At 43.0% G+C, this 14,876-nt stretch overlaps 1 long non-coding RNA gene across 1 annotated transcript in view; it reads left to right on the top strand.

Annotated features, from left to right (window-relative positions):
* LOC147015773 (uncharacterized) overlaps positions 1-14,876 on the top strand; it is a 68,844-nt gene that overhangs the window by 5,783 nt on the left and 48,185 nt on the right. The gene's annotated exons all lie outside the window — the stretch shown is intronic.

The following is a 14,876-nucleotide window of genomic DNA, read 5'->3' as shown; positions in this document are numbered from 1 at the left end:
TTACCACCCCGGAGCTGTGGCGGCGCCCCGGGCTATATGTCGGGGCAGGTGTCGAGCAGCCATTGGGTTGTATCGTCATCCAAGACACGCAGACCATGTGCCCCGCTTGGGGCACGGTATATGGGACAGCCAAGGATGACATGGTCTGCGGTTTGTTCCTCCACGCCACACTCACAAGCCGCAGAAGGAGCCACACCCCATATTTGAGCAGAGTCGTCCGACGCTGGTACGTAGACGGTTGAGTCGTACCCAAGCCAGTCTTGGCAAGGGCATTCCGGTGGTATGGGAACCGACGTCGGGAATGAAAGCGCGGAGTCTGGTGGAGTTCGTCCGCCATTCCGCGCTCCAGTTGTGATCCGCCCAGTGGGCCGCACTGGTGTTAAGGTCGTTGGTGTTTTTCAGCAACGACTGTGTGCCAGGCACAAATGGGTGTCTCAAATTCAGTTGCCGGGGCTGCTCATTTGATGAAATAGAGAGCTTGAGATGGAGCAAATGGTTTGGCTCCAGTGCCCGGTGAGTGAGAGACAGAGTGGCTTCTTCACGGCGAAGCTCAGCGGGTTGGATGCCTGCAAGGATGGAAAGGTTGTCCGTTGGTGTGGGATGCAGACATCCGGTCACAGTACGCAAGGCGCCGTTGATGGCGGTGTCGATCTGGTGGGAATGAGCACTGCGGCATCAGACGGGCTCACAGTACTTGGCGGTGGAGTAGACCAGGACTAATTCTGCTGTACGCAACGTGACAGCACCCGCACCCCAGCCGGAGCCCATCAGTTGTCTTAGCAGTGCGGCGCGGGATGTTAACTTCTTGCGTAGTGACTCCAGGTGTCGGCGGTACGTGAGCGACCTGTCCAATGTTACCCCAAGATATTTTGGCTCAGGGCAGAAGGACAGGGGTTTTCCATTCATATTGACATTTAGCTCACGTTTTGCTTCCCTGTTGTTCAAATGGAAAGCTGCCGACACTATTTTGGTTTCGCTGAGTTTCAATCTCCATTTCTGGAGGTATGCCGATAAAGTAGACATGTCCTGGCTCAGAGTCCCCTCTCGTGTTTCTCACTTCCTTGCCGGATGTACGATAGCCAGGTCGTCCGCATAAGCGTACTTTGCGGAGACCGTGTTCGGCAGGTCGTGGGTGCAGATATTGAAGAGGAGGGGGGCCAGGACCAATCCCTGTGGGACGCCGTTCTTAAGGCGTCGTAACCTGCTTTGCTGTCCGCTACCGGTGGTGAGGGTGAAGCTTCGGTTGTAGACAAGTTCCATGATTATACGGACCATGTGCCTGTCTGGGAGCAGGCGGAGCAGCTTGCAGGTGAGGCCGCGGTGCCATACGGTGTCATAGGCAGCTGTGAGATCAAGGAACACAGCACCGGCCTTCTTTTTAGCCTCAAAGCAGTCCTCGATTACTTGGGTCATAAGAGTGACCTGATCTACGGTAGTTTTCCCACGCCGAAAACCAGCTTGCTCCCGAGGGAGGAGAAGCGGATCTATAATTGGTTCGATGCGGGCGAAGATAAGACGCTCGAGGATTTTGAAGGGGACACAAAGGAGAGATATCAGGCGATAACTCTTCGGGTCCCCTGGTGGCTTATGAGACTTGGGGATCGCGACTACTAGGGCTCTTCTCCAGATTTTGGGGATTTTGAGGTGGCGCAAGCAGGAAGAGAGGAATTCGCGTAACCAGTACTTCAATGCAGAGCCAGCATGGAGTATAAGTTCCGGGCAGATGTTATCGGGACCCGGAGACTTGTGTGGCTTCAGTAGTTGGAGGGCGGTGGCGAGCTCATCCGGGGTGAAGTCATCGGAGATACTTTCGCCGTCTGGTGTTTCCGCTCTCCAGAGGTCAGACACCTCTTTGGCCACAAGTCGAAATGAGTTGCTGTCCCTCGCTTCGTACACCCCATTCTTCACCAGCTGGGTCGCAATGGTGTTAGCAGAAACGGGGCACTGGCGAGGGGAGCGTGCTGACCGGCCAGTAAGGTTGTTAATGATAATCCATGCTTTGCGGCTGGTGTGCGAGAAGTCGATGGTGTTGACAGCTTCGGTCCACCGCTCAAGCTTCCTTTGGTCGAGCCGCACGAGTAGATTAGTGGAGGCTACATTGGAAGCGGTGCCCGGTGGAAGGAAGGAGGAAGAGGATGCAAACATTTTGTTTGGGAATCATAAAATTTTGAATCTGTGCAAAACTTTGTAGTTAGAACTTTTGAAACGTTTATTTTCAAAGGAATTTAGAGAGTACATAATTGATTCATGCAACAAGTTCAGTGTCCTGATTGATGAAAGCACATCTGCCTATAATATACCTTGTGTAATAATTTACATTTGAATTGTATTTGAGGATGTATCATGAAACAATTTTTTATTAACATTGTCGAGCTAAAATTGGGAACAGGTGCTGGCATTGCAGATGAGCTGCTTTCCACCCTGAATCGGTATGGTATCTCTGAAGATGTACTGAAAGAGCATTTACGAGGTTTTGCAACTGATGGAGCAGCATCAATGCTTGGGAAGTATAAAGGGGGCAGCATCAGTTCTGCAAGGAAAGATTAACAGTAATCCCATCGAGATTCATTGCATGAACCATAACCGAGAGCTCGCTATTCCTGACGCTGTTCGGACAGTGAATGAAGCAAGCCATTTTCACCTGTTGATAGATTTGCTGTATTCATTCTTTTCACAAAGTCCAATGAACCAGAGGCAACTTGAAGCTGTGGCTGCTGAGCTATGTGTCCAAGTGCATCAGGTTGGTCGAGGTTTTGACATCCATTGGCTGTCATCTTTCTGCACATCGGTGGCTGCTTTATGGGAAAGTTATCCTGCTCTCGTTAAGTTCTTTGGAAATGGTTCAATAGAGAGTTCACATTCTTCCCAGGACAAAGCAAAATGTGCTTGACTACTGGGCAAGATGACAAACTGGCTGTGTTCCATGGAACTAGCCACAATCAAAGATGCACTAAGCATACTAAAAGGCCTATCCATGTTTCTTCAAAACAGGAACTTCACTGCCATCACTGCCAAGCTTGAGATTAGAGTTGTACTAAAAGCTCTAGGTGCTATGAAGACCAGGGATGGAATAAATACCAGCACTATGATAGATGAGTTCTCCAGTACCAGTGCATATAAATGGGTTCCAATTGCAGGGCCATCTGAAGCCCAACAAATGAAATACCGACACAAGCTTCTGCTTTCAGTTCTTCCTAGCTTTAGTTGACAACATGGGAAGAAGATTTGATGACAAAGGGGTCCTGGAAGAGGCAGCCCTACTAATCCCTTAATTGTGGCCAGCAAAAGAGGATGCAAACATTTTGCTTGGGAATCATAAAATTTTGAATCTGTGCAAAACTTTGTAGTTCGAACTTTTGAAACGTTTATTTTCAAAGGAATTTAGAGAGTACAAATATACACAGCAGATGGGAGATCCCTGAAGCAACTGGTCACCACAATTGGGGTAATTCCTGTGTCCCCTGCTGAATGTGAACGTGGCTTGAGTGTGATGAATCTTATTCTGACTGATCAGAGAAGCCGAATGCATGTCAGCACACTCAACAGCATGCTGTTTATTTCAATTAATGGGCCGAACCTTGCCGCTTACAAAGCTGAGAAATATGCAGAATTTTAGATTAAAGAGAAACAGCACACTGCTGATATCATATAATCCGAGCCTAACCACCTGGGTTTAATTATTATGATCTTAGCCATCTGGGTTTTTTATTTTTAAATATACAATGTCGAGGCTCATATGAGAGCTAACATATGTAATGGACAACAAAGGGAGCAGGAGAAAAGAGGGGTGAGAGAGGGAAGGAAAAAACACAGTGGGGAACAGAGATATGAGGACATCTGTGCAAGGGAGAGGGATGGGGCGGGATACACAGGGTAAACAAGATGGACACTACAGGGACGTTTAGGTCCTTACACGACAAACTTTCAGGAAGAAAAGCAGGGAATTTGAAGGTGTGTTTGGGGTGGATTAACGGGGGTAGAAAAGATCATGGTTTTGGATGGGGGAAGATAAGAGATGGTGGTGAACAGCTGTTTTGAAGACCTGGAGAGAAAAGTGGGATTGAAGAGAGGGTGGGAGTTTGTTCCAAAGGCAGGAGAAAAGAGGAATGAAAACGTGAACAGTGATTCTTGATTTTGGTAATTTTACCAGAAGGGGGTTGCTGACAGACCTTGAGCGCCCTGCAGAAATATGGGAGGGGGTACATATCGCAGACAGAGCAGAGGGTGGGGGTGAGGCTGGAGAGGAGACGGTAGAAGACAAAAAGACCACCGACCTGCCTGCAGTGAGAGATTGAAAGACTCAGCCTCATCGCGGGAGAAACGAATGATCCTAAATGCCTTGATTTCCACAGCGTGAAACCGAGAAAGGTGAGAGGCGGGAGCACCAGCCCAGAGGGGAGAGCAGTACTCCATCAGGTTGCGGATGAAAGCTTTGTATGTGGTCAGGAGCTCAGGTGTGCCAAGAAAAGACTTTGCATGACAGAGGATGTCCAGTCGGTGACTGGCTTTGGAGGCCAGGTTTGGAAATGTGGTTTTCTCAGGAAAGATCATGGCAGATAGTGAGACCCAGAAACTTGAATGAAAGGACTTCAAGAGGATTGTTAAGAAAGTAGATTGGGGAGGGGGGGTGTTCCAGATGGTAATTTCAGAGAGACAATGTGAAAGTGTGAGATTTGTCAAGATTGAAAGACATGTTCCACATGTTGGACCAGCTTGTGATTTCAATTTTATCCTGATTTTATAATGTTTGCTGATTTCCAAGCAGATGGCAGATGATAATGAACAAATGAGAGGGTGAATATAACAGAGAGAGGGTGATCAAGAGCAGCAGAGAAGGTTTTTAGGATACGTGGGCTGATGCAGTCTGGACCGGTTGCAAAATCTGAATCAAGGTTTGACAGCAAGCTCTCCACCTTGTCTGGAGAAAAGGACATAGAGTCCAGGAACAGCTGGGTGTGACTGGGTCAGGTAGATACAGAAAGCGATGGGTTTGGGACATAAGATTTAGAAGCAAACACGGAGTTTAGGCATTCAGACTTTTCACATGCAGTATCAGCTGTGTGGCCATTTGAGGTAAGGGAGGGGATGGAGGGGGAACAAACACCAGAAACAGACTTAACTTGATGCCAACAGGAATTGGAGGAGGGAGACAGCTTCCAGAGTTCAAACGAGATAAGAAAAAAAAAATGTTGTTTTCTGGCTCTCCTGAGGGAAGACACACACTTGTTCCGAGCTTTGTGGAAGGAACCGAGATTGCCTTCAGTTGGATTAGCCTTCCATGAGGTGAAGGCAAGTTGGTTCGCGACAACTGCCTCGCCACAAGCTTCAGTGTACCATCGGCAGGAGGAAGGGTAGGACAAGGGTAGGACAAGCGAAGATGAGATGGGATAAATCTGTGCATGAGAGAGAGAGCAAGTTTCTTTGAAAGAATTCCCAAGACAAGTTGATGTTGGAGAAAGTGGAGAGAGATCAGTCGAGAAGTTTGATGGAGTCCCTGTCAGTCAGCCTGAGTGAAATGCCAGACTCGACAGCGCTGAGGTGGTTCTCTAATAACAGATGTCTACTTTGACAAGCATGTGGTCAGATGAACCAATTGGAGCAGAAGAACAGCAGCAGATATTTTCAGGGAAATTGGTCAAAATCAGATCCAGAAGAGATGGAGTACTGTTGGTTGAGATCGGGGTTGGGAAGTTGATAGATTGTGTCAGTCCCAATGAGTCGTAGACGTCTTTTGCTGAAGTGCCATGGCAGGTTAAAGAGGTACCCACACCCAGCCATCTGGCATGATGACAATTGAAGTCACCACATATGAGGAAGAGAGAGTTGGGATGAGAGGATAGGGTTTAATTGATTTGAGAAGAGCTAATTGGTTATTCCCTCCATTCACAGGTGAGAGATGTGGGTCGGTCTTTGTTTTTCATTTATATGTTGACTGCTTTTGACGTTTACACATGGTACATGCTTGGGAGCCTCGTTGGTATGCTTTTCTGTCTGCGCTGTCGCTGCTGATTTGCCAACAAGCGTTTAAACTGGTCTGGCAGCTGAGGCGTTGTGTAGCATGAGGATTCTCATGTATGTACTGCTTGTGAACATCTTTACAGCTGTGGAGAAACACTGGGAAGAGTTTGAAACAGCAAAGGGCTTACCTTGGGTAGCCTTTCATGGTTGATTTATGCAGCTTCTTCAGCGAGAAGAGCGTGGGAGTCGATTTATATTTATAATCCTAGTTAGGTATAGAAAGCATTATTGAGGTTATGCGTAGGGGTAGGTTGAGATGGTTCGGACATGTGGAAAGGATGGGGGTGAGCAGCCATGTGAAGAGGTGTATACACATGAATGTGAATGTAAGGATAGCTGGAGGCTATCTGAGGAAAACATGGGATGTGTTGCTGAGAGATGACCTTAGATTTAAAGGCTGAACAAGAGGGCGAGCAAGGGATAATGCAGCCGAGAAAGCAGCCATGAGGTGAACCACAGCTGACACATGCAAACATTGAAACAGCCGTAAAACGATGATGATGATGTTGATAGCCACCTGGGATTAATTGATTAGGTGAGAGCTAATTGGTTATTCCCTCCATTCACATGCAAGAGATGTGAGTGAGTCTTCATTTTTCATATATATATATATATATACATACATACATACATACATATACATATACCGTATATGTATTCAGGGTGGCCATAAAGTCTGGAAACAGGTGAATATACATTATAAATGGTTTATTGCCATTACATGACATGCCAATGTGTTGTCCTTCATGAGAAATGCACAGTTCAATGCACTGTGCAAAATTGCAGTGAATGCAGTACATTAATGTAGCATTTCCATCAATTCTTGCACATGCATCTGTGATGCGTTGCCTCAGATGATTCATGTCTGATTTTCACTGAATAAACCTGTGCCTTCAGCATACCCCAGAAGATGTAATCAAGGGAGTTGAGATCTGGCGAGCATGCAGCCGACTCCACAGGGCCACGTCACCCAAAAATAACATGACTATGTTTCCAGACTCTATGCTTTCTGGCCATCCTGCACATATATATATGTATATATATATATATATATATATATATATATATATATATATATATATATATATATATATATATATATATATCTTCTTCTTTCGGCTGCTCCCGTTTGGGGTCGCCACAGCGGATCATCCATATGATCCGCATAGTGATTTGGCACATGTTTTACGCCGGATGCCCTTCCTGACGCAACCCTGGTCGCCTCTTACGACACAGGGATATGGTACACCTATTTTAACCGGGATATACACCGGCCCAGTATACTGGTACTCATTTCGCCAACCTCGGAAGGATGACAGGCTGAGTCAACCTCCTGGTGTATTAATTCAGTGGCCCAACGGGGCTTGAACTCAGGACCTTTTGGATCCCAAGCCGCTGCCCTAACCACTGCGCCAACACCAGGCTTATATATAATATGACCGTTTTTACAGCCATTTTTCCCTGCTGTGCAGGGGTTTGGCTTTTTTTTTTGAGGCAATGTTTTATGGCCGGATGCCCTTCCTGACGCCAACCCTGGTCGCCTCTTACGACACACAGGGATATGGTACACCTACTCTAACCGGGGCATACACCGGGACCAGTACACTGGCACTCATTTCGCCGACCTCGGAAGGATGACAGGCTGAGTCAACCCCCTGGTGTTTATTCAGCAGCCAACGGGGCTTGAACTCAGGACCCTGGTATCCCAAGCCACCATCCTAACCACTGAGCCAACACCAGGCTTGTGTTTGTGTGTATATATATATATATATATATATATATATATATATATATATATATATATATATATATATATATATATATATATATATATATATATATATCTACTATATAAATGGCAGTCCTTCTGTCTGTTTGTAACCAATAAGCTCCTAGACCAGTGAACCGATCTTGATGAAACTTTACACACATATAGACCTAACATTCAGCCCCAGGATGCACTAAGTGGCTTTCCATAAAAATGAAAAAAAATTTTATTTTCATTAAAAAAAAAGTCTTTCGAATAGTGCGCCAGCGTATTAATCATAACAAAAGGCTTCATGGTTAAAAACGCTAGGGTTTTTTGAAATACAAAATGTTCCTATTCGTTGACTTTTTAATCATACACATTCGCCTCCTGTTATTTGAATTATTGAACTGCACGCGCACGGCAACAGCTAACTGCTGATAGATCTGCTCATGAACGAGCCAGGCAAGCAGAGTCGGCTGCAGAGAGAGAGCATCGCCTCACTGCAAATAGAGCGTCACACCGACGGGCGAGAGAAGCACAAAACTCACGTTCCAGTTTTTCTCGGTCCGGGTTTTGGCAGGACATCAAGGACAGTTTCCACTGCTGCGAGAAACATTAAGTGGCTCAAGGCCGCCTTCAACTATGACCTCTCTGAGGATTACGGCAGCATAAAGCCTTCCTTCCATAAATCTGAGGAATAAAAGAAGCCTTCCTAATTTTCTCCGTACAACTAATGCCTCAGTCTAACTAGCGTGAGGAAAATAGGGCAACTTTCCCGGGTATTTCAGCTAGTATATGTATATATATATATATATATATATATATATATATATATATATATATATATATATACATACATACATATACTGTATAAATATATATATACATACATATACTGTATAAATATATATATATACATACATACATATACTGTATAAATAAATATATATATATATACATACATACATATACTATATAAATATATATATATATATATATATATATATATATATACATACATATACTGTATAAATATATATATATATATACATACATATACTGTATAAATATATATATATATATATATATATATATATACATACATATACTGTATAAATATATATATATATATACATACATATACTGTATAAAATATATATATATATATATATATATATATATATATATATATATATATATACATACATATACTGTATAAATATATATATATATATATATATACATACATATACTGTATAAATATATATATATATACATACATATACTGTATAAATATATATATATATATATATATATATATATATATATATACATACATATACTGTATAAATATATATATATATATATACATACATATACTGTATAAATATATATATATATATACATACATATACTGTATAAATATATATATATATATATATATATATATATATATATATATATATATATATACTGTATAAATATATATATATATATATATATATATATATATATATATATATATATATATATATATATATATATATATATATATATATATATATATATATATATATATATATATATATATATATATATATATATATATATATATATATATATACTGTATATATATATATATATATATATATATATATATATATATATATATATATACTGTATAAATATATATATACTGTATAAATATATCTTCTTCTTCTTCTTCTTTCGGCTGCTCCCGTTCGGGGTCACTACAGCGGATCATCCGTATGATCCGCATAGTGATTTGGCACATGTTTTATGCTGGATGCCCTTCCTGACGCAACCCTGGTCACCTCTTACGACACAGGGTGTGTGTGTATATATATATATATATATATATATATATATATATATATATATATATATATATATATATATATATATATATATATATATATATATATACATATATATATATATATATATGTATATGTGTATATATTGTTGTGGAGCCGGGTATCGGCTGCGAGCACGACTGCTCGGTGGAGCAGTCGGTTCGACTCTACCGAACACCGGAATCTAGATCGTACCTTTCGGAAAACTCCGAAAGGTATGGGTCCCTTACAGGACCGTGAATCGTCAATAAATCAAGCACGTGGGACAGGGTTACTTTTCAAACTTCAAAATACCTGGAGGCCCACGTGGCGAGCTACCGAGTATTCACACTCTCAACGGCACTCGTACGGGACGAGCCGTATGCGTGCTTGACCCGTGCGTAACCCGAGCGGATGGTCACCGAGGTCCCATCCGTCCAAATGTACAATTTGCCGCTTTCCCAAATTTCCCAACACGCACCGTGCTCAGCCAATGAGAGAAACACAAAAATGAGCTGAAACATTTAACAGGGGGATTTATTTATAATGGGGGGGGGGGCAGGGGGTGCACGCAAGGAGCAGAGTCATCCGATTATAAGAAATGCAGTATGTACAAGGCAAAAAGCACTTATCCAGTTTCTACTTAAAGACGGGCCCACAGACAGACGCACACCCAAAATAAATGAAAGGGACCTTCCCGCCTCATGCGGTCTTCGACAAGATGAGCGAACCAGAGCGGCGTCGAGATGCGTTCAACCCTCAGCGTCGAGAGATGCGTTCCGCGCTCAGCGTCGAGAGATGCGTTCCGCGCTCAGCGTCGAGAGATGCGTTCCGCGCTCAGCGTCGAGAGATGCGTTCCGCGCTCAGCGTCGAGAGATGCGTTCCGCGCTCAGCGTCGAGAGATGCGTTCCGCGCTCAGCGTCGAGAGATGCGTTCCGCGCTCAGCGTCGAGAGATGCGTTCCGCGCTCAGCGTCGAGAGATGCGTTCCGCGCTCAGCGTCGAGAGATGCGTTCCGCGCTCAGCGTCGAGAGATGCGTTCCGCGCTCAGCGTCGAGAGATGCGTTCCGCGCTCAGCGTCGAGAGATGCATTCCGCGCTCAGCGTCGAGATATGCGTTCCGCGCTCAGCGTCGAGAGATGCGTTCCGCGCTCAGCGTCGAGAGATGCGTTCCGCGCTCAGCGTCGAGAGATGCGTTCCGCGCTCAGCGTCGAGAGATGCGTTCCGCGCTCAGCGTCGAGAGATGCGTTCCGCGCTCAGCGTCGAGAGATGCGTTCCGCGCTCAGCGTCGAGAGATGCGTTCCGCGCTCAGCGTCGAGAGATGCATTCCGCGCTCAGCGTCGAGAGATGCGTTCCGCGCTCAGCGTCGAGAGATGCGTTCCGCGCTCAGCGTCGAGAGATGTGTTCCGCGCTCAGCGTCGAGAGATGTGTTCCGCGCTCCAGCAGACCAGACCCTCCCGACACCGCGCCATCCCGTCTATCTCTTGTCGTTCGAGGGAGGGGCTTCTCTTCCCGACCACTCGCCTCCCGATTGGACGAGGGGTCCTCACGCGACTCCTGTCTCCAGAATCCTGGAGGAACAAAGCATGGAAAGAGCAGAAGGTGCAAGACCAGAAAGGAGGCAGTAGAAGACAGAGAGACCACCGCCCTGTCTGCGATGGTGAAGTGCGATGGCGAAGATAGCTTTCAGAGCATTGCATGTATTCCTTGTGGCTCCATCTTAAGAGAACCTTGTCGGCATGTTTTTGGAAAACTTTGCAGAGCCGTCACCATCTTGAGATTCTTTCTCAGTTTTTTTTTTAGGAACATAAACTTTAAGGCGACCTTTCTAATCATCATGCCAATTTGAAAAGTGATATGCAATGTGATGCAAAATTATCACTTGAATGTGACTTATTCTGTGACACATGCCATTTAAGTTGATTGCAAAATGGAAGTAATGGAGGGTTATCAGAATATCCTGGAGTTATACACACTCACCTTCAAACTGTCTGGCCTATGTTTGAATCTCGGCCCAGCTATAAACTATCATTCTGGTGTTTCACAGGCAGGATGATTAATCGATGTGTGTGCGGGTCCCTCAGATAGACGTTAACTCTGCGGCCCGTCTGCAAGCATTAGTTGGTGAATGTTAAAGAGCAGGTGAGCTATCATAAAAAGGAAGTGAGCTCTTGCCTACATCCTGAACAAATTACAATTTTCTGCTCTAATATACAGGGGGAATTGCATCAGTAGCATAGCTGTGTCTACAGCAAATGATGCTATCCACAGCCAGACAGTGCATAAGAAAGAAGAAGGAAAAGTTAATGGTGTAAATAGGATTACTAATCAAGAAATTAATTTTTGGATTTTTTTTCTGTGGACGAAATCTGTGCTCTTGGAAGAGCGAAGAGGCAGAGTACATAAAAGGCAATGCACTGGTAGTGATGCATTGAGCAAGGGAGTCAGGAGAGAAGAGGAGAGGAAACATGCAAGTAAGAGGGTTGGGTTCAGTCGGGTTAATGGTGGTTGAAAATACGTGTCAGGATAGGGGATGACACAAGATGGTGATTCATCACCTGTATGAAGCACTGGAGGGAAACATCCGATTGAACCATCTCAGGAAGACAGTTCAATGAACGGGAAAATAGTGGAACACGAGTGGAGACGGTTGGAAAGTCTGGATTTTGGAAGTTTATTGAAAATCAAGTGATTGTGGCTAAAGCACAGGCATGGATGGGCCTGAACAGCCTCACCCTGTATACAAGTTTCTTGTATATTTTTTAACTCTTAAAAACACAAATGAAATCTGACAATCGAATAAACCAAGCCATGGGTCTGTATTTATCCGCATTTACCAGGAGAGGCCAGTGCTTATCAAGCTGTTCTCTGTTGGTGTAACCACGAATAACATTGGTGAACAAAAAAGTTCAACACCACATTCCTGAGGCTTGACAAACTTTGGATAGAATACAATCCATATGGTACAACAGGAGTGGAGTAGAGTTCTAAATTTGTGAGCCGTTTTGTTATTCCCGAGGGCATATCACTTCATACTCACAAAGGTCACGGAAATAATCGTGCAGAAATCATTGCCAGATTTCTTTGTTGTTCCAATTGCTGGTGACACAAAAAAAAAATCTAGCGTAACATCATGCCAAGTTACATAGCTCTCCAGCTTGTCTTGGTACATGGGAAAGCTTTTCTTAAATAGAGCAGACATCGGTGTTACCACAACGGCGCTGAATAATAACCAATGACAGCATGATGTAAACTGTATTGGAAAAATTGACAACCTAGAGAAATACCAAAGTTTGATCTTCAATGGAGATGTGTGTGAGATACGAATTTAATTAGACCAACGTTTAAGGCATATATGACAAGAAAAAAATAAATCAACATTGGTGATATCTAAGAGCAGGCTACAAACTTCATTTTAACTTCAGCGCTTGGCTGTGGCAACCTATCCTTTTCAATTGAAGATGCCATTTCTGTGAAAAGCCATTTTCTTCCTGAGACTCAGCCAAGTATTGGTATTAACATATCACTGTACCATATTGTACATCATAACCCATGTAGTGCTTTGTTAAGCGTCAGATATATGTTTCAAGGAATGGCCGATACTACCCAATGCATTTATGTACTGGATTGTTGTTGCAGCTGCATGAGGAAGGGGGATGGGGGTAGGGGCATGGGAGAGGGGGGGCATGTGCTATAAAACGAAATTGTGTTTGACTCAATAAAGGCATTGTCATATCAACCAAGTTACGTCAATTCTGTTCTATTTTTAAAATCCATGTAGCTCTCATAAGTTTAATTATCTCACTACATTTCCTTCGTCTTTTCACATTTATCATCCGTTGGTCGTTTTAAATTCTTAGAGGGTTTACTTTAAATGCAAACATTTTCAATTTTTCTTTTCAAGCCACAAGGTGACTTTTTGTTGTGTAAGGCGAAATTTACATTTTTTTTTAATGGATAAGCACTACAAAAAACAAAAACTGCCCACTTGTGCCATGAAAGCACAGAGTATCAAATATACAAGTGAGGGAATAATAATAGTGAAATAAAAACAAGGTGATAGAATCGTACATACAAAACAACATCATTATAAGTATACTGTATTAGACTTCATGATATCTGTGTGCTCTGGAGCACAAAGCCTTGAACCCGGATGTTGTTGGGTGACCTACAGTGGCATCTGATAAACTGTTCCACACTGGTATTATTGCGGGCATACAGGAGCGGTCATACTGAACAAGTGACCAGTAACCACTCTGTCTTGCCACTAAGACAGATATTATGTACCCCCCAAAAAATGACCGAAATTTTCATTGCCCTATCTCCTTCCCCTCCCCACGTCTCATACTTCAACTTGCATCACATTCTCTTAGTTTAACTTCCTTTCAACTTCTTTTCTATTTTGCTCCCTTTTACCCAACTTCACTAACCCTCCTTTTAAAGTAATTTATCGATTTATCCACCCCCCCACACCCATGCACAGATCCATGATTTTTGGATGGGGAGCGGTGGGGGGTTGCAAAAATTTACATAATTGCACGAAAAATATATAATTTTGCTAGCAGAGCGAGGGGAGCATTTTTTGTTTGTTTCTTTTTATCATAAATTCAAAAGACTATTCTAAATATTGACAAAGAATGTTCTGATACACTTGAAAAGAAGTACTCCAATGAAAAAAAAAACTTTTAATCAAAACTCAACATTGATTTTAATTGTTGTCTCATCAAAATCCAATTGAATGAAAAGCAGAAATTGCATATAATGAAACAAATTGTGTAATAATCAAATCAAATCAAATCAATGTCTGATGTATTGAACAAGGTTTAACATGGAAGTGACCTTCAATCAGAATTACGGTTTTACCATCAGCTGAACATTTACCTTTATCATCTCAATTCTCGACTATGTGACTCACTCAAAACAAAGATTTATTTTCCAACACATTTGATGCCTATTGTATACCCTGGAGAATTTCCCATGGTCAAAAAGCATGTTCTTGAGACTTGAAAATACAGACCGAGTGCCGAATTGAAACAGAATGATAGGGACTCTGGATTATCTGATATTTGGGATACCATTCCACTTCTTGGTTCATGATTGGTTAGGAGAAAAGAAACATCTTCAATGACAAACGATTCCAGTCATTCATTAATCATCAAGTTTCCACCATGGGAACAAACTGAATGGTACAAATCAGATTCTTGTTGAACTCTGTGGTCAACATCAGCAGTGGTCTGAGGACTATCAGGTGATCC

The sequence above is a fragment of the Eptatretus burgeri genome, chromosome 12 (assembly GCF_056783735.1).
Source record: "Eptatretus burgeri isolate ZD-2024b chromosome 12, Ebu_testis_v1, whole genome shotgun sequence".
NCBI lineage: Eukaryota > Metazoa > Chordata > Myxini > Myxiniformes > Myxinidae > Eptatretus > Eptatretus burgeri.
Note: the sequence above shows the minus strand (reverse complement) of the source record. Positions and strands in the feature narration are given on the sequence as shown.